Source organism: Myotis yumanensis, unplaced genomic scaffold, assembly GCF_028538775.1.
Source record: "Myotis yumanensis isolate MYYU_CA2020_CCGP unplaced genomic scaffold, mMyoYum1.0.hap1 SCAF_2, whole genome shotgun sequence".
Classification (NCBI taxonomy): Eukaryota; Metazoa; Chordata; class Mammalia; order Chiroptera; family Vespertilionidae; genus Myotis; species Myotis yumanensis.
In genome coordinates this window covers 152,972,627-152,995,432 of record NW_027223753.1, presented here as the reverse complement: position 1 = coordinate 152,995,432, position 22,806 = coordinate 152,972,627, and the positions used below count along the sequence as shown (strand labels likewise).

The 22,806-nt window shown below is 37.9% G+C and overlaps 1 protein-coding gene across 3 annotated transcripts in view; it reads left to right on the top strand.

Moving 5' to 3' along the window:
* ZBTB20 (zinc finger and BTB domain containing 20) overlaps window positions 1–22,806 on the top strand; it is an 862,593-nt gene that overhangs the window by 151,566 nt on the left and 688,221 nt on the right. For all 3 annotated transcript variants that reach the window (XR_011470308.1, XM_070406230.1, XM_070406231.1), the window contains one exon: window positions 14,294–14,344. The gene's annotated coding sequence lies outside the window, so the exon portion shown is untranslated. The remainder of the gene's footprint in view (window positions 1–14,293; window positions 14,345–22,806) is intronic.

Below are 22,806 nucleotides of genomic sequence, written 5' to 3'. Positions count from 1 at the left end.
TCCCTTATGGTCACTCTGTTTTTGTAAATAAATTTTTGTTGAAATACAAGCATGCTTTTTTGTTTATACATTTGTCTAAGGTTGCTTTCATGCCATAGTGGCAGAGTTGAATGGTTGAGTCAAAAAATATATGATTGACAAAGGCTAAAGTATTTATAATTTGGCCTTTAACAGAAAGTTTGCTAATGCCTAGTTTAAATAAATAATTTATTATTTTTAAACCTTTATATGTATTATAATTATTATCACATGTGGACATAGATACATTGACAATACATCTTGTTCTATGGAAAATAATACAATAATTCATAAATAATAATACAATAATAAACTGTTTTGCATACTCACAACTGTAAACCTACTTTTGCCTCACCATTATAAAGAAGACCAGTGTGTCTGCATCCTGGTGAAAGAGTTTGTGTGTATGTGCTCATGTGTGTTATGTTAATTTAGGGCCCACTGTGTTTTGTGCCTGTGTGAGTACTGGGAACAGAGCATATGTTTAGCCTTCTGTATTTTTTTCTAAAGTGTCCAAATGGTCAGTATTTTCTAAAGAGAAATATAGGTGTCTGAGCTAAAATGAGAGTAATTGAATTGATTGTATCTGAATCAGTTTTTGCTGAATCCAAGAGAAAGCCATGAATAGATGTCTGCATAAGAATAAGACAAGAGTGAGTGGGAGAAAGCATAGATATACTGAGTGTTTTAGAGAAACTGGAGATTAGTGCTTGGCTCTTTAGCTCCAAGACTGTAGATTTTAGTTATGTGAATACCCCTTTACACATTGTAAAGCTGAATAAATGTTTGTTGAATCAATGTATATTGGTTTAAAATTGTATATGATTGGATTAGAGGCTACAACTTCTGCATTTGAAGAAAAGTTACAAAATGGAATCAAGTTATGGAGGACTTTGAAAACTAAGCATGTAGGATTCCATATCATGATTAGAATCATTATAAGGAATAAGGTAATAACTAGTTGATTTCCAAATATTTGTTTTACTGTGGTATGTGGGATGATTTAGAGACAGAAGGAGCTGAGGATGGTATTTTATTCCAGGCATACTTTCAATTTTAACCAGGTTCTCATTTCCAGCTGGCTTAGCTGCATTGGAATCAATTACTCTGTAGAAGTCCCTGGGTCTAATGAAGAAAAGTTTCCTCAGTTACCAAGGCTCTTTCTTGTTATGAATTCTTTTAAAAAAAATTATTTATTTATTTATTTATTTATTTTAGAGACAGGAAGGGAGAAAGAGAGAGAGAGAGAGAGAGAGAGAGAGAGAGAGAGAGAGAGAGAGAAAGGGATAGATAGAGATATATTTGTTGTGCCACTTATTTATGCATTCATTGGTTGATTCCTATATGTACCCTGACCGGGGATCAAAACCAAAACCTTGTCTATTGGGATGATGCTCTAACCAACTGAGCTACCCAGCCAAGACTTCTTATGAATTCTTGCATCTGCATGTCTATCTGCCTCGTGCTGTACTTTTTTTTTTTTAATTGGGTATTTAATGTTTGACCATGTTTCAGGACTCTGAATATTCTGCCTTATTTTGCCCTTAATGTTTGTGTCTCAAAGTAACCTGCTTGATTGCATTTATATGTAGGAAATAATTCAATAAAAATAAAATGGAATAAATTTATCACTGAAAACTTTAAGGATAGGAACCTTTTATTTTTGTCTTTTTTTTTCCTCATCATTTGCTCTTTGTGGGATCACTCAAAATGTAAAGGTTGGTACACTTAAAGCAAACCCTGAGATACAAATTAGTTGTTATCTCTGGGAACACTCAATCTGTCAGTGAGAAGGATATGCCAAGACAATTTTTATGTTTTTGCAGCTTTAGCCACTGAAGCAACTTGCCTGCCCTCACTAAATATGCATTTTATTTTAATACTTTAATTCACAGACTCTATTTAAGACTACAAAGTAAAAATCAATTAATCTGGTTTGTTCCTCTCTTCACAAGAACTAGGAATAACAGACAGTCTCACCGTTAGGTGCTGTTAGGATAACATGGCCCATTTATCTTGGTTGGCCTTTCAAATGCATAATCATTCAATTTTATATCCCATCAGAACTATTTCCCAAAAGGAAATGAGGGGTCCGCTTTTATTGTAGAGTTCCACATTTACTGAGATCATTGTGTCTTATTTTTCAATCTTGGCATTTAACTCTGGGATATTTACAGTGGCAGATAATTGCCAGCTTCACAATGGTGGTGCCAGTTTTGTCAACAACGTAAGAAAAACTCCCTAAATGGACATGTCTGAGCAAAGCAGTATGGATGTTTCTTGCATTGTAGTGAAGAGGTAGACTTGTGCTAACTATAAAATCACATAAGAAAACCCATCAGATCATGACATATTGGGACTGGAAATGTAGTATGGTTTGTAGGAGTGCAGATTCTGCAGCCAGATTGACTGGGTGTGCGTCCTGGTTCTGTCACTTAGTAGAAAGATGATCTTTGGCAAATCACTTACTAGTAATCTCTCCGTGCCTCAGTTTACACATAAATAAAGTAGGGATAGTGACATTTGATATCAAGGTACCTACTTCCTAGAGTTTTTGTGAGGTCTAAATAAGTAAATATACATAAAAGCATTTAGTGGAAAACCTGAATATAGGGAATGCTTATGTAGTTGCTATTATCTGATAATCTTTAGAAGTAAAGAGGAAACTTTCTCTCTGACATTGCCTCCTCTGAGAGTTACAAAAGTATAAGAAAATTGTTGCCACTTCTCAAATGTGGAATGATTTGAAAACAGCACTATTTTGTTTTAAAGCTCAAAATACTGACAATGCAATTGTCCTAAAAGGAGACTCACATTTAACCTTTTACCAAGACTACATTAAGCAGAATTGTTTTTACACTCTCCTTTCAGAAAGGATATATACACCCCTATGTTCACAGCAGCACAATTTACAATAGTAAGATTTGGGAACAGCCTAATTGTCCATCATCAGATGAGTGGAGTAGAAAACTATGGTACATCTACACAATGGAATACTATGCTGCTGTAAAAAGAAGGAATTCTTACCATTTGCAACAGCACGGGTGGAACTGGAGAGCATTATGCTAAGCGAAATAAGCCAGTCAGAGAAATAAAAATATTACATGATTTCACTCATTTGTGGAATATAATGAACAACATAAATTGATTAACAAAAATAGAACCAGAGACATAGAAGCAAAGAACAGATTGTTCAACCTATGAGGGAAGGCATAGAAGTGTTGAACAGACTGTTCAACCTATGAGGGGGTAAGAGATCAACCAAAGGACTTGTATGCATGAATATGAGCATAACCAATAGACACAGACAGTAGGGGGGTGAGGGCATGTTCTGGGGGTGGGGGGATTGGCGGGGGAGAAGTCAATGGGGGAAAAAGGAGACTCATGTAATACTTTAAACAATAAAGGATTTAAATTTAAAAAATTAATAAGGAAAAATTAGTCAAAAAAATACACTCCTCCCCTTTTAGAAAGAAGGAGACAACTCATAAAAAAATAGTTAATTATTAGGGTTGTCTTTAAAAGGCATCTTAAAAATCCTTGTTATGTCCTGGGGTCACTGTGTAGTCAGTACAATCTCCTATGTGTACATATTTAGAAATTTGTAACATTAGAAGACAAGTGGTCTTTATGTGGGTCCCTGGCTTCTTGAAATATTATACAAAATTTTGTGAACAGACCCTTGGTTTTTATTATCTTCACAGAGGGACTTATGACCCCCCAAAAGATTAAGAGCCATCCTCTAAAGTAGTATAAAATTTTCATCTTTAATGAAGATAAAATTACAAACCATTTACCAAGGCAGAACAAACCTACTAGTGTATCTTAGGTTTTTAGTTAAAATGATCAAAACATAAACTTTATTCACCCTTAGCTAGCCAAAAATTTTAATTAACCTGTATTCCAGGTAATTGATGTTAAATTGCCTCAAGTACAATCATTCTTCAGTATATTAGCTGAACTGTTTTTTGGTCCAGAGGAAATGATGATTTTTGTCTACTGTTAATTCTTTCTTTTCGTCCTTCTAGTTTCAGAGTTATTAACATTTTCCATAATTTCATGATTGTTTTTTTCATATGATATGCTTAGGAGTAAGAGCGTTCTATAAATGTTTGCTCCAAAACCATTACTATATCAATCTCATTAATATAATTTAGTACAGAGTATTTCAACTCATTCTGTTCAAAGGTATTGTGGAATAAAATATCTGAAAGAGGACATTGGGGCATTGGCATGAGTGAATTTTTTAAAATTTATCTTTATTGTTGAAAATATTATAGATGTCCCTTTTTATCCCCCATTCACCCCTGCTCCCTCCTTCCCACAGGCCTTCACCACACTATTGTCTGTGTCCGTGGGTTAGGGCATGAAGGGAATTTTACAGACCTCTGAAATCTTAATGTTTTGCATTTCTTATGTACTTGTGCAACTGCGTAAATTCACATTTACTTTGGTGTTTTTTAATTATTTTTATTAAAACATTTTAATAGAATATTTAAGAGTAATTGTTTTATGGATCCTTAGCAAGAGTATACATTCCAGGCTCAAAAACTTTAAAGTTTTAGTTGAAGAAGATTAAGTAAATAATTTAGAAATACATTCTGTTTACCTGTTTTTTAATTTTTATTAGGCCAGTTGGACTGTGTGCCTTTTATTTAGTCATTGAGTTTTAATTTATTTATTTGTTGGTGTGTTGGTTTTTAATTAAATTATCTAAGGCATTCTGCTATTGGGAAATAAAAATAAACAGAGTAAAGCTGCACCATGATAAAAGAATGGGCTTGGGTTACTTTTAAAGAGACAAGTGAGAAAAAAAGAGATTGATTGGATTTTCAGGTTAAATGCAGTATTTAGTACATAATCTTTCTGAACTTTTTCTCTCTGTTTGGAAGGGAAACTGAAATACCTAACATCAAGTATAATTGAGTCAAGTGAATGGTCTTTTGTTGTTGCCCTAGAGCTCTGCTCAGTCGAATTTGATTTGATTTTAAATGGCTTTAGTATGGGGTTTAGCCAGGTCACTATTACAGATTCTTGGAGGATGTCTGCCATAGAACTTGTTAGATTTCTCTGGTGTTTTAAAAACTATAATAATATCCAAAGCCAGAATGAATACCTCCACTAGAACTAAATTAGTCTTTTGCAGACTTAGAGGGAATGCATCTTGTTCTCTTGACCATGTATGTACACTTTTTCTGACATTCTTTAAGGATTATAAATTGGTTTTCATTTGCCAGTTTTGATGAGATACACCAAACTTAGTATTTAAATTTTTATTTAATAAAGAAGACTTCATTTTACCTAAAGAAGATTTCATTTTACCTAACAATTGATAGAGAAGGAACAGTCTTTAGGAGTTTCAATTTATTTTGTCCTAATGTGTCATTTGCTTACTGTACTTTGAATTTTTACTTATTTGAAATTATACTCCTCCTACTTTCAAAACTGATTTGACCTAGCTTCATCTGTTCTCTCTTAGGGAATATTTTGTTTGTCTCTTAATAGTGGTCCTACTATGTTTTATGTGGTTTCTCTTACAATAGTATGCTTACTATATAAATATAACCTCAAACTTCATATTTTCTACATTCTAGGTTGTGGCTTTTTAAAAAAAAATTAATTAAAATTAGCTTTTTAGGAATCTGATAAATACCATTATAGGTAGTTGATTTTTTAAAAAATTACAAATCTTGTTTTTTTTTTTCTTTTTTTGAATTGATATATCAAGAGAGGAAGGGAGAGAGAGAGAGAAGCATTTATGTGTGAGAGAAACATCTATCAGCCACCTCCACATGCTCCCTGACCAGAGATTGAACCCACAACCTGTGTGTGTGCCCTGTCTGGGATCAGACCCACCACCTTTGTGGTGTACTGGATGAAACTCCAGCCAATGACACTACTGGCCAGGGTTCTTTTTCTTTTATTATTGTTCTCTATCTTCACCCATCTTCTTTTCTTAAATTTAACCTATGCAGTTAATAAAGGTGGCTTTTGCAGAAATAGGGACAGGTAGACATTTTCAAATGGCTTTCTTAACATTCAGGAAATCTAATAATATATCATCAATTTTTTTTTCTTCTGAAACGTAGAGCAAGTGTCTTGTTAAGGTGCCTTTTTGTTTATAAAAGGGTGGCTCAGTTGGTTGGAGCATTATCCTATATACCAAGAGATTGCAGGTTTGATTCCTGGTCAGAGCACATACCTAGGTTTTGGGTTCAATCCCTGGTCAAGGCACATACAGGAGGCAACCAATTGATGTTTCTCACATCGATATTTCTCTCTCTCTTTCCCTTCCTCTCTAAATTCAATAAAAACATATCCTTCAGTTAGGATTAAAATAAAAAAAAGGTAATTTGTATTTATTGTAGAAACTTTGAAAATAAATTGTAAGAAGAAAAATATCTCCCATAGCCTTAGTGTCTGAGATAGGTATCAGGAATAATCCTATCTAATAATAGACAAACATGGTAATTAACTGTACCTCTGACACGCTTCCCATTGGCTAATCAGAGCGATATGCAAATTAACTGCCAACCAAGATGGCGGCCGGCAGCCAGGCAGCTGAAGCGAACAGGAGGCTTGCTTGCTCCAGTGATGGAGGAAGCCAACGTTCCCCGCCTGCCGCTGCCGGCCTCTGAGCTGCACTCTAAGAAACAATGTTGCAATTATAGAAGCTAAACAAACCCCAGAAACCTGCTTTCAGCCAGCCGGGCCTCAGAGCTGGAGCCGAGCCTCAGAGCTAAAGCCTGCTCTCAGCTCCAGTGACAGCCATGGAAGGTAAATAAATCCCAGAATAAAAAAGAAAAATAGGAGAGGTTGGGAGTTTCAGTCACCTGCCAGCCTGAAAACGGCCCTCAGCCCCTCACCCAGACTGGCCAGGCACTCCAGTGGGGACCCCCACCCTGAAGGGGGTGTGACCAGCTGCAAACAGTCATCATCCCCTCATCCAGGCTGGCCAGGCACCTAAGTGGTACCCCCCACCCTGATCCGGGATACCCTTCAGGGCAAACCAGCTGGCCCCCACCCGTGCACCAGACCTCTATCCTATATAGTAAAAGGGTAATATGCAAACTGACCCTAACAGCAGAAAGACTAGGAATGACTGGTCACTATGACACACACTGACCACCAGGGGGCAGACGCTCAATGCAGGAGCTGCCCTCTGGTGGTCAGGGTGCTCTCACATGGTAGGAGCTCTGCTCAGCCACAAGCTAGGCTGATGGCTGCCAGTACAGTGGTGGTGGTGGGAGCCTTCCTGCCTCCTCAGCAGTGCTAAGGATGTCTGACTGCAGCTTAGGTCTGCTCCCCGCTGGCAAGTGGACATCCCCCGAGGGCTGCCAGGCTGCCAGAGGGATGTCTGATTGCCATTTTAGGCCCAATCCCCCGGGGAGCGGGCCTAAGCCAGCAGGTGGTTATCCCCTTGAGGGGTCCCAGACTGGGAGAGGGCACAGGCCGGGCTGAGAGACCCCCCGCCCCGAGTGCACAAATTTTTGTGCGCCTGGCCACTAGTCTACACTAATAAAAGAGAAAGATGCAAATTGACCGTGCTTTGGCAATGCCCACCAACCAATCAGGAGTGAGCATGCAAATTAACCAAACAAAGATGGCAGGTTAATTTGCATTCGCAGGCACCAAGTGACCGGGGGGCAGGGCTGGACGCTTGCGTCATTGTGATGACGACGATGCAGGCGTTTTGCACCTCCCCAGCTGCTCCGGGCCTCTGGGCAGCGTGGGAAGGCGGAAAGGCGGCTCTGGGCCGGAGCGAAGGCAGAAAGGCAGCTCCGGCCAGAGCGAAGGTGGTGCCAGCAGCCAGGGAAAGGAAGGCCTATTCTTGGGTGAATCTTCGTGCATCGGGCCTCTAGTTTAGTCTATAAGTCCTTACATGCTTTTGCAAATACATACATGTTTTTTTCTAATACATACGTACACACACATACATCCAGATCTGCATTTATATATACATATGACCAAATATTATCATAGTCTTTCTCTGTCTCTCTCCATATATTAAATATTAAAATTGGCATCTTATTATCATTTTATAACCTGCTTCTTAAGCTTAATGGCATATTGTAAATTTTCACTTGCCACATTTAATGAAAGTTTATCATTATGTCACATATAATTTATTTAACCAGCTCACTACTATGGAATTTTTAAGTTATTTTAATTTTCATTTCTTTCATTGGTATTACAAATTAATATTACTTTATATATGTCTTAGCTTTTGATTCTTCTATTATGAAGTACATGTTTACTTGAAAAAAAGATTCTTTTCATTTATTTATAGGTAAAGGTTATTAAACCTATGAATATCATATACATTAAAATATTTTTATTTGTTGTTGGCTTCTTAATTTTTTGAAGATATTTTTGGACTTGTAAAACATTTTTATTTTCAGTAGCTACATTCATAAATCTTTGTGCTTAGGTATATACTACTGCCATGTGCCTCAAAAGGTCTTCTCTCCTTGGAGTACAGAAAATTATATACATATATTTTCTTAAAGCTCTTTAGCTTTAGCTATACTAATCCAATTTATATTTTGATGTCTGATAAGAGCTAGGAGACAAAATTCCGCGCTCCACATAAATTAGTCTATTATTTCAAAACTGTGGAAATTCTAACTGTAGCATTTACCTCATACTAAGTCCCTCTGGGCTGTTCTAATTATTTGTCTCTTCTGCCAATATTACAGTCATATATAATTCAGTCTTTGTTAAAAACTAACCTTGTTCGCTATTCCTTTGCTACATTTAACAAAACCTAACACTTGATATTTTTTTTTATTGTAATCTCCTATTTTGCTGTATTTTTAAAAATGTGAAATAACTTTAAAGCCTCAGAAGTACTAAAGATCATTTTGGTTGAATTCAGTTCAACAAAGATGTATTGAATGTTTGCTATATAGTATCAGACACTGTGCTTGTAGTAGGAACACATAAATACATCAGATACCTGTGTAGTAGATTCCTTAGTCTGATTGAGTCAGATGGAGGATGTAAATGGTCAAGAAGTGGACTAATATTGAGAAATTCATTTTTTTCTGATTCTTCCTTATTACTTTCTTTAATCTATGATTTACTGGATATATATATATATATATATATATATATATATATATATATATTTCATTTTTTTCTTTCTTTTTAATCCATAAATGATTAATTATTAAGCAACTTTGATTTAACAGAATTAAATTGACTCAAGCATATTAAATATGGTGACTTTTTCATGTTCGTATAGTCTGTTTACTTTTTCTAATTAATGAACTGGTAATGTATAATTCTATTTTTAGTTCTATAAATGTTTACTGAATTCTTGCTAACCACTACTTAAGGAGTTGTAGGAAAATAAAAATGAATGTCTGACAAATTTATAATCTAGTGGGGGAATTTACCATTTATAAAAATAATAGCAACATAAAACAATAGTCATTGAGAATACTGTTTGCTGAGTGCTAGCCATGTTATGAGAAAGGTAATATATGTCTTGTTTAATCCTTGTAAGAGCTTACATAGTCTACCAGATATTTTTTTACTGTATCCCTCACTTTACTGAAGCCTTTTCTTATTGTCATCTCCTCTGAGAAGTTTTTCTGTTCAAACTCATTTAAAAATGCTGTTACCTTGTTTTGTTTGTCTTCATAGTACTAATTATGTAACACAAGAGGCTGGGTACACAAAATTCCTGCACTGGGGGGGAGGGAGGTGTCTCTCAGCCTGGCCTGTACCCTCTCGCAATCTGGGACCCCTCGAGGGATGTAGCAGTGCTCTAAGCAGCAGGCAGCCAGGGAGGAGCCAGAACCAGGGCTGGGCACTGTGTTGCTCATACTCATCTCGGCCCGCTGTGCCTGCTTCCACCACCTGCCGCGGAGTCAGGAGAGGCTCCCGCTGCTGCAGCTGTGCTCACCAGCTTTAAGACTGGCTTTTGGCTGAGCGGTGCTCCCTTTGTGGGAGCGCACTGACCACCAGGGGGCAGCCTTGAGCGCCCCCCCGCCCCCCTCCCCCCATTGGTTAATGCGCATCATGGCTATTGGGTTGACCGGTCATTCTGGTCGTTTTGGTCATTCCATCATAATGGTCGCTTAGGCTTTTATATATATAGATTATAAGCTTTAACATTATATTTACTTGTTTGTTTCCCTGCTAGAATGAATATTGAATGGAAGACTATAAACAATGAGTTGTAGCAGTTTGGGGTTGCAAAGGGCAAAGTTTAATTTAATTCATAACATTTTACTTCCTTAAGCATAAATTTCTTCATCTGTAAATAGGTGTAGACTTAGTGCCTGTTTCATAGGTTGGTCAGGTTGTTCATGCTTTTATTCAATAAATATTCATTGATCTCTTACTCTGTAGCAAACACCATTTATGAAAATGGGGTAATACAGTGAAAAAGATAGTACTGACTTCATGAAACTTTCATCCTAGTGGGAGAAACAGACAATAAATAAATAAAAATTAATTTCATAACATATCATGTAGTAACCAAATTAGTTTTCTCCCAAGTGTCCTTCCCTACTTCATCCCTACAATCTGAACATTTTTTTTCTTTTCCATTCCTAGTTATCTCTTGTTTATCCATGAATAATGGTTCTTATCTCAGTCCTCCTAAGAAATTCTAATTTTCAGTGCCTCTTCTAAAGTTTGGTGTTGCAGAATAAGTGTGATATTACTTACATAGCCTGAATATAATAGGACCATCACCTTCCTTTTCTGGATCCTGTTTATATTTACCAGTAGAGTCTACACTCAGGATTCTTTTGATTTACTGGTGTGGTTTGTTGTTTGATTATTTATTTTCCCTTTGTAAAATATTGTTTATGCATATTAAAGATCCCAGCAATTAAAATTCTTTACTTTTTTTTTTTTAATATTTTAATAATTTTTATTTCTTAAAGTATTACAAAGAGTATTACATATGTCTCCTTTTTTCCCCCCCTTGACATTCCCCCGACCCCTACCCACCGCCCCCCCCCCCGTGTCTTGTGTCCATTGGTTAATCTTATATGCATGCATATAAGTCCTTCATTTGGTCTCTTAATCCCCCCCCCCAACCCTCCCCAGGCTTCCCACTGTACTTTAACATTCTGTTCAATGATGCTCTGCTTCTGTATCTACCCCTGTTCATCAGTCCATAAATCTGCAGCCTGCTGGGATGGGCTCTGTACTTGGTGCCTCTGCACATCCTACTCGATCTCAATGCGCTTCTTTCTATGCGAGGAGTTGAAATCTGCAGTTTGTTGGGTTGGGCTCTGTACTTGGTGTCACATCCTACTCAGTCTCAATGTTCTTTCTCTCCTTCCAGTTGTAGAGCTTCCACTGGGCCAACTTTCCCATGGTTCTGTATGATAGGTGTTTGTCTGATATTTGGTAGTTTCGATGTTGTTGTGTGAGGCAGCACGCACAGGTCTCTTCCTTATGCCGCCATCCTGGTTCTCCTGGGTCTGCTTCTTGAGTGTGTCTCCCATGGCTGCGAGCAGTTGAAGTCTGCAATTTCTTGGGATAGGCTGCAAAAGCGCAGGTGGGTCTTTTTGTGCACCTGGCACAGCTTGGATGGGGATGTAAATTGATTAGGGCTGAGACTCAGGGAGTCGCCATGGCGGAGCAAATAGCACTGGCTGAGTCTCCGCGGCCCCTTGAATCTCTGCCAGGGCTTTGTGTCCCCCAGTGCCGGCGAGCAGCTGTGCGACAGAGTCTCCCTCGCTTTCTGATGGCTGCAAGGCCGTGCTGCCTCTCCCCGTAGGGTCTGGTGCCTCATGATCCCGCCTGAACCAGCTCAGTGGATTTGGAAGTTTGCAGAAGCAAAGGCGTTTCTACTTGTGAGTCTGGCACAGCCCAGATAGGAATGTAAATTGCGTAGGGTGGGTTCACAGGGAGTCGCCGGGGCGGAGACTCAGCGGCCCCTTGCCTATCCAGGACTCCAGGACTTTGCGTCCCCCAGTGCCGGCGAGCAGCCGAGCGCCAGAGCCTCCCTCGCTTCCTGACCGCTGGAAGGCCGTGCCGTCTCTCGCCTTGGGGCCTGGGGCCTCAGAGACCCGCCCGAACCAGCTCAGTGGATTTGAGAGTTTGTAAAAGCACAGTCATTCCCTCTTGTGCCTCTGGCACAGCCCTGAGGGTAGGGCGGGGTCACAGGGAGTTGCCAGCGTGGAGGAAATAGCGATGGTGGCGTCTCCGTGCCCCTCGCCTCCCCGGGACACCAGGACTTCTTGTCCCTCAGTGCCGGCGAGCAGCCGCGTGTCAGAGCTTCCCTCGCTCTCCGACCACTGCAAGGCCGTGGCCGCCTCTCCCTGTGGGATCTGGGGCCTCAGAGACCCGCCCCGAGCAAGCCCAGAGGATTCGAGGGTTCGTAAAAAACCGAGAATCCATTTGCAGCCCGCGTGGCGTGTGACTGCGTACCTCTGGTTTTGGTGCCTCCGTAGCTCCCACTCAGTCTCACTGCGCTTCTTTCTTTTCCTCCAGTTGTAGATCTCCCACTGGGCCAACTTCCCCATGGTTCTGAGTGGCGGTTGTTTACTTCATAGTTGATAGTTTCAATGATGCTGTGAGAGAGCAGCACACACAGGTCCGCTCCCTACGCCGCCATCTTGGTTCTCCCAAAATTCTTTACTTTTTAAAAAATTTTAGTAGGTCTTTCAGTATAGATGCACTGTTTTATAGGATTGGGAGATATATATATATATATATATATATATATATATATATATGATATGTATGTGTGTATATATATATATATATATATGCATTTCCATTAGCAAAACTGCTTTTGAGACTTTAAATGGCTGAGTCTCTGTGGAGATTATTAGTAAATATGACCTGAAGGTCATAACTGAGATTTCATAGCAAATTTGGATCACATTCCAAAGACATATAATATCAAACTGAATTTTTAATAGGAGAATTGCTTCTAGTTAACTTTTTTCAAGTTCAAATTCACTGAATTGGCTTCAGAGGCACCTCAACATCCTGCCTGCTTAACTGCTCCCAGTCCCAGCTTTGATTCTATACAATCCATTTATTTGACATCCCTCCCTCCAAACCTGGGTAGGATCTTATGATTACCCTTACTTGCTAGGACAGGAAACATGACACCATGTTATCATGTCCATGCATTAGCTGCTATAGACCAGTTCCAGCTATTTTGAACATGTTACCCTCTGCTTCCTATTTCTTTCCACCCACTTACTTTTTATCCTTTCTGGATTGTCTTTTTTATGCACATCTCTCTGACTTCACTCACTATTTTGAGGATAGGGCCTGGGTCTTTCCTATTTGTATATTTTCTAACTCACCAGTGATTACCAGTATATTGTGTATAGTAGATCAGAGAGTCTTTGCAAACTCTCTGATAATTAAGAATAAAAAAATAAATGGGGTAAAGACTATTTGGAACTCGTTTTTTAAAAATTATCCTAATATATAAAGAGCCAGGGTCCGTCATGACCTAAACGTCTGGATGGACAACCGAACACCAGGCTAGGGTCCTGGCTGGTGCAGCAGAAGTCAGTCCTGGGTCCCAGCCGCGTGATGGCGGGAGTGAGTCCTGAGTCCTGGCCGCAGCAGCATGGTGGCGGGAGGGAGCTGTGGGCCCCAGCCGCCCTTGGTGCGGCCACTGGAGGGAGCTGTGGGAAAGGAGCTATGCTGCCATCAGACTGGCCTCTGGGTCCCTCCCCCTGCCTGCAGGCTCAGGGGAACCAGAGCCATGCTGCCGTAGGACTGGCCTCTTGGTCCCTCCCCCCATCTACAGGCTCCTGGGAACTGGAGTCATGCTGCGATCAGACTGGCCTCTTGGTCCCTCCCCACTGGCCCGCAGGCCCCGGGGAACCAGAGCCATGCTGCAATGGGACTGGACCGTATCTGAGGGGTCCCAGATTGTGAGAGCATGCAGGCTGGGCTTAGAGACCCACCCCCCACCTCCCGAGTGCACGAATTTTTGTGCACCGGCCTCTAGTAGAAATATAAATGTAAAAGCCTTTATTTGTGTAGAGTAAGAAATCTTTTAGTAATACTATAATAAGTAACCTATTCTCCATATAAACCGTGTATATATAGTGGTTTGTATTATATATTTGTGCCACATTTTACTGAGTACTTGTTGTACTTGTTCTGCACATACACAAATGAACATGTTAGCCTATTTTATAAAAACTATAAATATTAATTGACATATACAAACTCAGCTATCTACTTTTTATAACTAGTAATAAAGATATTATGAAAATCTAAATTGTTTCCTTAGCAGACTTCTAATTCTAAGTTTTTCTTTTTACAGTCACACAAAAGAAGTGGTAAGACTTGCCTTTTGAGACCTTGAAGGCTAAAGGTAATAGTCAATGAGATTTCCTTGAATGGGTTTTATCTTCTTGAAAAGTTTTATAATATTTAAGTGTTTGGGTTTATAAACTCAAGTCTTTCCTTTATTGCCCTTTAATGCATTATATATCCTTTTCTATGTCTGCTTAAAGAATAATCTGAAAATATAAGTCAAAAAAAGAAGAAAGCTTGTGTCATCTGAGAATGTCAGCCTAATTAGGTGGTGTTGTATCCTTTCTTCCTTCAATATGGGAATGTATTATGGCCCCTCCCCTTATTAAAATCAGTTTGGAACTCTTCTAATTCTATACCTTTCCTTTTTCTTAAATAGACATATTGACTCAAAACTAATAACTCAGTACCTATTCCTCATCAGAAAGAGCTTTATAACTAACTCTGAAAACATAAAAATGCATTTGTTGGGAACAGCAAAACTGTTCAGATGAGATTTCATGGCTACCAAGTCCAGAATTGCAGGCAAGAAGTTTACAATCGACTTGTGTCCCTACATTGTGTATAAAGAGCTCATAGGGATTAAAGAAGGTTTCTTAGACAAGAGGGGGCTATAATTACTTTGCTTCTTACATTCATGGTTAGATCTTCCAATGAGAATAACATGGTAGGGTAATTTATTATAGAAGAGTAAATCACAGATTACATTGGAGGGATGGGGTGGTATGCTCCAACCATCAGTTTTGTGAATACATACACTTAAACATGTGTGATAACTTGTTTTTCATTTCTTTACACCAGTGCACACCTCAAACATTCTATTTAGCAGTGGGATATGCAAATTGTTCCAAATGCAGCAGCAGTACTTTCACCTGAATGTCAAAACTGTCAGGGAGCTTTAAATCAAATCTTTATAACATTTAAAAAAAGTACCCAGCCCCAAGATTGAGGCATCAAACTAACTGCAAAAACTTGACTCCCATACTTTCAAACAGCTCTTGTATGTCAACAGGGTAATGTCAAAGTTCTAATTCACCTGCTTTCTAATTTTAACCTTTTAAGGGTTTTAGTTTATTTGGCTTAATTACGATATTTTCAACAAATTAATGATAAATGCCTTGATTAATAAAATCAAATGTCAGAGAAAATGACAACTTGATGAAAAATTAATACTCAGCAATATTTTAAGGTACAGAAGTACTAAAGATGTATCTTAAACTTCATCAGCTCTTTTTGAAAGTGGGTAACTAGAATTTTTCTTTAGCCTAAGTTTTCATAACCACATGTGTAGATGCATTTTAGCAATATAATTTTCAGCTGTTGCTTTTACTATTAGCTGTTATAGATAGAAATGTATTCTTACATTCTCTCTCCTTGACCCCATAATATTTTTTTAAATAATATTTTTATTGATTTTAGAGAGGAAGGGAGAAGGAGAGAGACAGAGAAACATAAACGATGAGAGAGAATCATTGATCGGCTGCCTCCTGCACACCCCCTAGTGGGGATTGAGCCTGCAACCAGGGCATGTGCCCTTGACTGGAACCAAACCCAGGATCCTTCAGTCCACAGGCCAATGCTCTATCCACTGAGCCAAACCAGCTAGGGCCCCATAATATTTTTTTTTTTATTTCACAGAATCAAGGTAATATTTTCTATTTGCGTTAGTTCTAGAGATGAAGCTGTGTGTGAGTGTGTGTGTGTGTGTGTGTGTGTGTGTGTGTATTTCAAGAGATTTCATGGTGTAAAATGTAGTAATTGGTGATTGGATACCTGCTAGACTATTAATTCATTTGTTTATGAATATTTCACCTGTTATATTTTAAAATTATTCAGTAAAATAATATATACACAGAGAGAGCATAGCCTTTCAAAGAGAAATTGATTTTAACAAGGGGATTGCTTTTTTAAAATATCTCTTTTTCTAACATTTTATTAAAATACCTGAATAACAATAAAGAATTGTAACTTGCTTCCCCCCTATAAACTGTTGTTTAAATTAAAAACAAAACAGAACACTGAAGTATAAGAAATATGACTTTTATGTTTCTCCTTTAACTGTAGATCATGTAGTTGAAAGATTTTTAAAAACCCCATGTATTTTTTTTTTATCTTCACAAATACTAGGATGACTTTTTAATATGAATACTTAAATATTCTATTAAATGTTATGTGGAAATGGTAGTATGCAGGATTACAGTCCATGTTGTTTTTTTATTTTCATATATCAAAGATTAAGCTGCCAACCAAACGCAGGAAGGTATGACGGCCTCTTCTGTGTTGTACTTTTGTTTGGTTTGGTTGTTCAGGGATAAAAAGACCCACATAATATACTGTCAGTAAAATGAACTCACTTTGACCATCTGTTCGTGTAATGACATGATGGTTATGCCCATCAACAGACATTTTTGCCAACTAATGATAAAGTCACTTTTTTCCTGTATATACTGACAATTTCCAAGTAGTTGTTTCAGGTATGCTACTATGCATAGTAAGATAAATAGAGGTAAGTGCTGGCAACATTCTGTAAATACAGTATATGCCGATCACAAGGGGAAACATTATTCAAGAGAGATTTCTAGTACTATTAAAAACTGGAGTTGGATTGTGCTGACTCTTCCCTTAGCTGGCAATAGGCTTTATTGTTTTTGTGTCATGCCTGGTTCCAAGCCTCCAGTCTGTCCTGGCAAAGCTGCTTGATGAGGAGAAGCCACCAGCATAGCTGCCCTGACTGCTTACATACCTGTCATGAATAATAGATTCATCAGCTAGTTAATCATTGCATTGTATCTGTCTCTGTTCCTTCTTAGCTGATCACTGCCCAGAGGAGTTTAAGTTGCATTGTAACACAAAGCTTCTATTATGTTTCTATACTTGCATTTATTTGTATGCAAAAACATTCATTCTTTCATTTTTCATATACCAGTAATAAGATATGCCCCACTTCTTTGACAGGTCTCAAATTAGATATTAAACAAAGTGCATCCCCTAATCCCCTTTTCCCTGTTTATTCTATTTTTTGGCCTTTCATCAATTTATTTTTGCATGTGAACCAATTAACTTTTATTTATTAGTTAAAAATTTAATTATGGAAATACTAATATTTATCTCACAGTCCACAACTTTATAAGTTTTTAGCTGAGATTCTAGTTATTTGGGATAAGTACTATAATTGAATATCATCCTTTTCCCAAGATGTCTATAAATAAAGAAGATAGACTGAAACAAAAAATAATCTCGAAAAGGTTTTTGCTTCATATTACATTTTTTGATTTTAGAAATGAGGACAATGGACTTGACTTTACTCAGAATTGTTAGTTTCAGGAAGTTGAGTTATAATAATTTATACTTGATGCTTGAATTAACACATATAACTATCAGTTGATGTTCTTTGAGGAATCTAAATCTCATGGAAAATTAAAGTTTTAGACTCTCTCTTAAAAAACCCCCCACAAATATTATTAAAAAAAGTTCTTTAATGGACTTATGATACCATAATTCCCAGTTTCAGTACTTAAATTAGATAATATCTTCTCTCTAAATGACTTTTTAGCACCTTTGGAAACTGTGTTCTCTCCTTTAAGCCTACTGTATTTTATTATGGAGCTCAAGTGAATGAGACCTTACTAGCTTTCAAAGTTGCCTAATGTATATCTTAAGTATCAGAAGAACTATCAGTTCATTTAAATAGGATTTATTTACCTTATTTGTTTTCTTTGGAAGCTTGTGTTTATTAATTGAGTAAAGTATGCTCATGAAACATACTGATGAATAGAGCAATCAAAAGATATCAAGAGAAACCATGAACATTGTCTACCATATGTAGGGGATTTGTGTTTCTTGCCTGAATGCTGCATTTATTCTTCCTCCCTATCTACTGTTTCCTCCAATATTCAGATCTCTCTTTATATCCTTTAGTGATGACAAGATGTTTTTTTATTTCTCTAATGAAGTGGTAAGCAGATTAACATGCTTTCTTCTTGGGAATTAGACTACTTATTGTAGTACCACTCAACATATCTTTGTAATACTCCCCAACCCCTACCCACAGCTAATTAGTGACTTTCAGAATTAGGGAAAATCTTGGTTGTGCAGTTGCTCTATATTTACCAGTGATCATGGAAGTGTTACTAATACACTTGTCAGTATTAAAAAAGAATTAAGTAAATAAAGGGCCAGATGGTGGAGCCCAGGACCTATGAAGAGCCCAGTACGTGTGGGCTCGTCCAATGGAATGACAGAAACATATTACCGGACTAAGTGGAACCAGAGTTAGGCTTTCACTTATAAGAAAAAGGCCATTTTTCAAATGTGTTTTCTTATGGTAGAGTGACTTACATGTTCAGATCTCCCTTTTACTAGTAATATTTCTCTGTACATCAAAACCCAACAGTGTCTACATGTACCAGAAAAGTCTCTTGGAATTGGACGTAGTAGCATCAAAGTACAGCAATTACCATGTGAGCATTTTTTCTGGTTAAGAGAAGAATCCTGCTTTATTCTCTCACAAAAACCTATGTTATTACTATTATTTATTTATTACATTTTATTATCATTGAATATTTGTGTCCTCCAATAGACTCTTTGGCTCATGATATAAGGAATCTGGTTATATAGCGGCTGTAGTGCATTGCCATATGAGAAAGTAATAAATATTCTTAGTATTTTGTTATAATAAAAGCATTATAATAATGGTTATAATAAAATTAACCCAAAGAAACTAAGAAAGCAAACTTCCTTTCTTTCCTATGATTTGTCTTTACATGTATACATATATAAACATCTTGTTTCCCACTCTAATTTCCATCTTTTTCATTTTTCATCTATTTTAGTTTTAAATGTGTTTCAAATCTTCTCAGTTTCTAGGTTAAGTGGATGGATCAGTGAATTACTGGGTACGTAAACTGCCTAGAGTGTACATTAAAAAAACTCCCCCCCCCCCATAATCACACAAATAATACTAGAGGATATTAAGCTAAACATAGGTCTCCCACCTTGCATCGCTTAATCCATCTTTCTATCATACAGCAAGTATTTATTGAATTTCTGCTCTGTGCCAGGAACTTCCGAGGTGTTAGATGTAACTGTTGAACATAAAAGTACATAGTCTTTAACCTTGTGGAGTTTACAGTCTAATAGGAAAATATAATAAACACATAAATATTACACACATGGTTATATAATTAAATTAAAAAATTAAATTTTGCTGGACTTCTCAATTTTGGCACAGTTAGGGAATTTGGTCTGCAATGGGAGAAATAGCTTCAGTAGCCTGCCTTATTAATAGTAGATCACTTCTAGATTAAAAAATGCAGTCAGGCCAAATTAATTCAAATTATATTTTAAGGTACAAGTGGCCTTGGGATGATAGGTGGGGCAATATTTGTTTTCAAGGTGAGTAATAAAGAAAAGTGTTGTAAACTTCGGCTTAATACATATCAATATGTATTTTCAAATCTCAAATTGAAAAATCAGAGGACTAATTTCTAACATTTTTTTTTTTATTGCTTAAAGCATTACAAAGGGTATTACATATGTGTCCTTTTTTTCCCCCCCGCCCTTGACAATACCCCGGCTTCCCCTACCCCCCAGTGTCTTATGTCCATTGGTTATGCTCATATGCATGCATACAAGCCCTTCAGTTGATCTCTTAACCCCCTCCCTCCTGCCCCCCAACCCTCCCCGGCCTTCCCGCTGCAGTTTGACAAACTGTGTGAAGCAGCTCTGCCTCTGTATCTATTATTGTTCAAAAGAGAGTGGAAGGAAGGGGAAGAGACAGAGAGAAACATCAATGTGAGAGAGAGACATCGATTGGTTGCTTTCTGCATGCACCCTGACCAGGGTCGGGGATCGAACCTGCAACCAAGGTACATGTTTTTTGTTTTTTTTTTCCCCCCCGCCCTTGACAAACCCCTGCCCTCCCTTACCCCCCAGTGTCTTATGTCCATTAGTTATGCTTATATGGATGCATACAAGTCCTTCGGTTGATCTCTTGCTCCCCTCCCTCCTGTCCCCCACCCCTCCCTGGCCTTCCCACTGCCCTTTGACAATCAGTTTGAGGCAGCTCTGCCTCTGTATCTATTATTGTTCAAAAGTTTATAATGGTCTTTATTATCCATGAATGAGTGAGATCATGTGGTATTTTTCCTTCATTGACTGGCATGTTTCACTTAGCATAATGCTCTCCAGTTCCATACATGCTGTTGCAAATGGTAAGAGTTCCTTCTTTTTTATAGCAGCATAGTATTCCATCGTGTAGATGTACCACAGTTTTCTAATCCATTCATCTACTGATGGGCACTTAGGCTGTTTCCAGATCTTAGCTATGGTGAATTGTGCTGCTATGAACATAGGGGTGCATATATCCTTTCTGATTGGTGTTTCTGGTTTCTTGGGATATATTCCTAGAAGTGGGATCACAGGGTCAAATGGGAGTTCCATTTCCAATTTTTTGAGGAAACTCCATACTGTTCTCCACAGTGGCTGCACCAGTCTGCATTCCCACCAGCAGTGCACAAGTGTTCCTTTTTCTCCACATCCTCTCCAGCACTTGTTGTTTGTTGATTTGTTGATGAAAGCCATTCTGACAGGTGTGAGATGGTACCTCATTGTTGTTTTGATTTGCATCTCTGGGATGATTAGCAACTTTGAGCATGTTTTCATATGTCTCTTGGCTTTCTGAATGTCCTCTTTTGAAAGGTGTCTATTTAGATCCTTTGCCCATTTTTTGATTGGATTGTTTATCTTCTTTTTGTTAAGTTGTATGAGTTCCCTATAAATTTTGGAGATTAGGCCCTTATCAGATATGACGTTGGCAAATATGTTTTCCCACGCAGTGGGTTTTCTTGTTGTTTTGTTGATGGTTTCTTTTGTTGTGCAGAAGCTTTTTATTTTGATGTAGTCCCATTTGTTCATTTTCTCTTTAGTTTCAACTGCTCTAGGAGCTGTATCAGTGAAGAAATTGCTTCGGCATATGTCTGAGATTTTGTTGCCCTTGGATTCTTCTAGAATTTTTATGGTTTCCTGTCGTACATTTAAGTCCTTTATCCATTTTGAGTTTATTCTTGTGTATGGTGTAAGTTGGTGGTCTAGTTTCATTTTCTTGCATATATCTGTCCAATTTTCCCAGCACCATTTATTGAAGAGACTATCTTGGCTCCATTGTATGTTCTTGCCTCCTTTGTCAAATATTAATTGAGCATATTGGTTCGGGCCGATTTCTGGGGTCTCTATTCTATTCCATTGATCTATATGTCTGTTCTTGTGCCAGTACCAGGCAGTTTTGAGAACAGTGGCTTTGTAATACAGCTTGATATCTGGTATTGAGATCCCACCTACTTTGTTCTTTCTCAGGATTGCTGCAGCTATTCGGGGTCTTTTTTTATTCCAGATGAATTTTTGGAGAGTTCGTTCTAGATCTGTGAAGTATGCCATTGGTATTTTAATGGGAAGTGCGTTGAATTTATAGATTGCTTTGGGTAGTATGGACATTTTAATGATGTTGATTCTACCAATCCATGAACACGGTATGTTCTTCCATCTGTTTATGTCTTCCTCTATCTCTTTTTTCAATGTCCTGTAGTTTTCTGAGTAGAGGTCTTTTACCTCTTTAGTTAAGTTTATTCCTAGGTAGCTTAATTTTTTTGGTGCGATGGTAAATGGGATTGTTTTTCTAATCTCTCTTTCTGCAAGTTCACTATTGGTGTATAGAAATGCCTCAGATTTCTTGGCATTAATTTTGTATCCTGCTACTTTGCCAAATTTATGTATTAAGTCTAGTAGTTTTTTGACGGAGTCTCCAGGGTTTTGTATGTATAATATCATGTCGTCTGCAAATAAGGACAGTTTTACTTCCTCTTTTCCAATTTGGATGCCTTTTATTTCTTCTTCTTGTCTAATTGCAATGGCTAATACTTCCAGGACTATGTTGAACAGGAGTGGTGAGAGTGGGCATCCTTGTCTCGTTCCTGTTCTTAGGGGAAATGGTGTTAGTTTTTGTCCATTGAGTATGATGTTGGCTGTGGGCCTGTCATATATGGCTTTTATTATGTTGAGGTATGATCCTTCTACTCCCACCATGCTGAGAGTTTTTATCAAAAATGGGTGTTGGATTTTGTCGAATGCTTTTTCTGCATCAATTGATATGACCATGTGGTTTTTTTCTTTCAATTTGTTTATGGGATGTATCACGTTTATTGATTTGCGTATATTGTACCATCCTTGCATCCCTGGGATAAATCCTACTTGGTCATGGTGTATGATCTTTCTGATGTACTGCTGGATCCGATTTGCTAAGATTTTGTTGAGGATTTTGGCATCTATGTTCATGAGGGATATTGGCCTGTAATTCTCTTTCATTGTGTTGTCTTTACCTGGTTTTGGTATTAGGGTGATGCTGGCTTCATAGAATGAGCTTGGAAGTGTTCCTTCCTCTTGAATTTTTTGTAGTAGTCTGAGGAGGGTAGGTTTTAGTTCTTCCTTGAATTCTAACATTTTTTAATTACAAAAAAATATTTATTT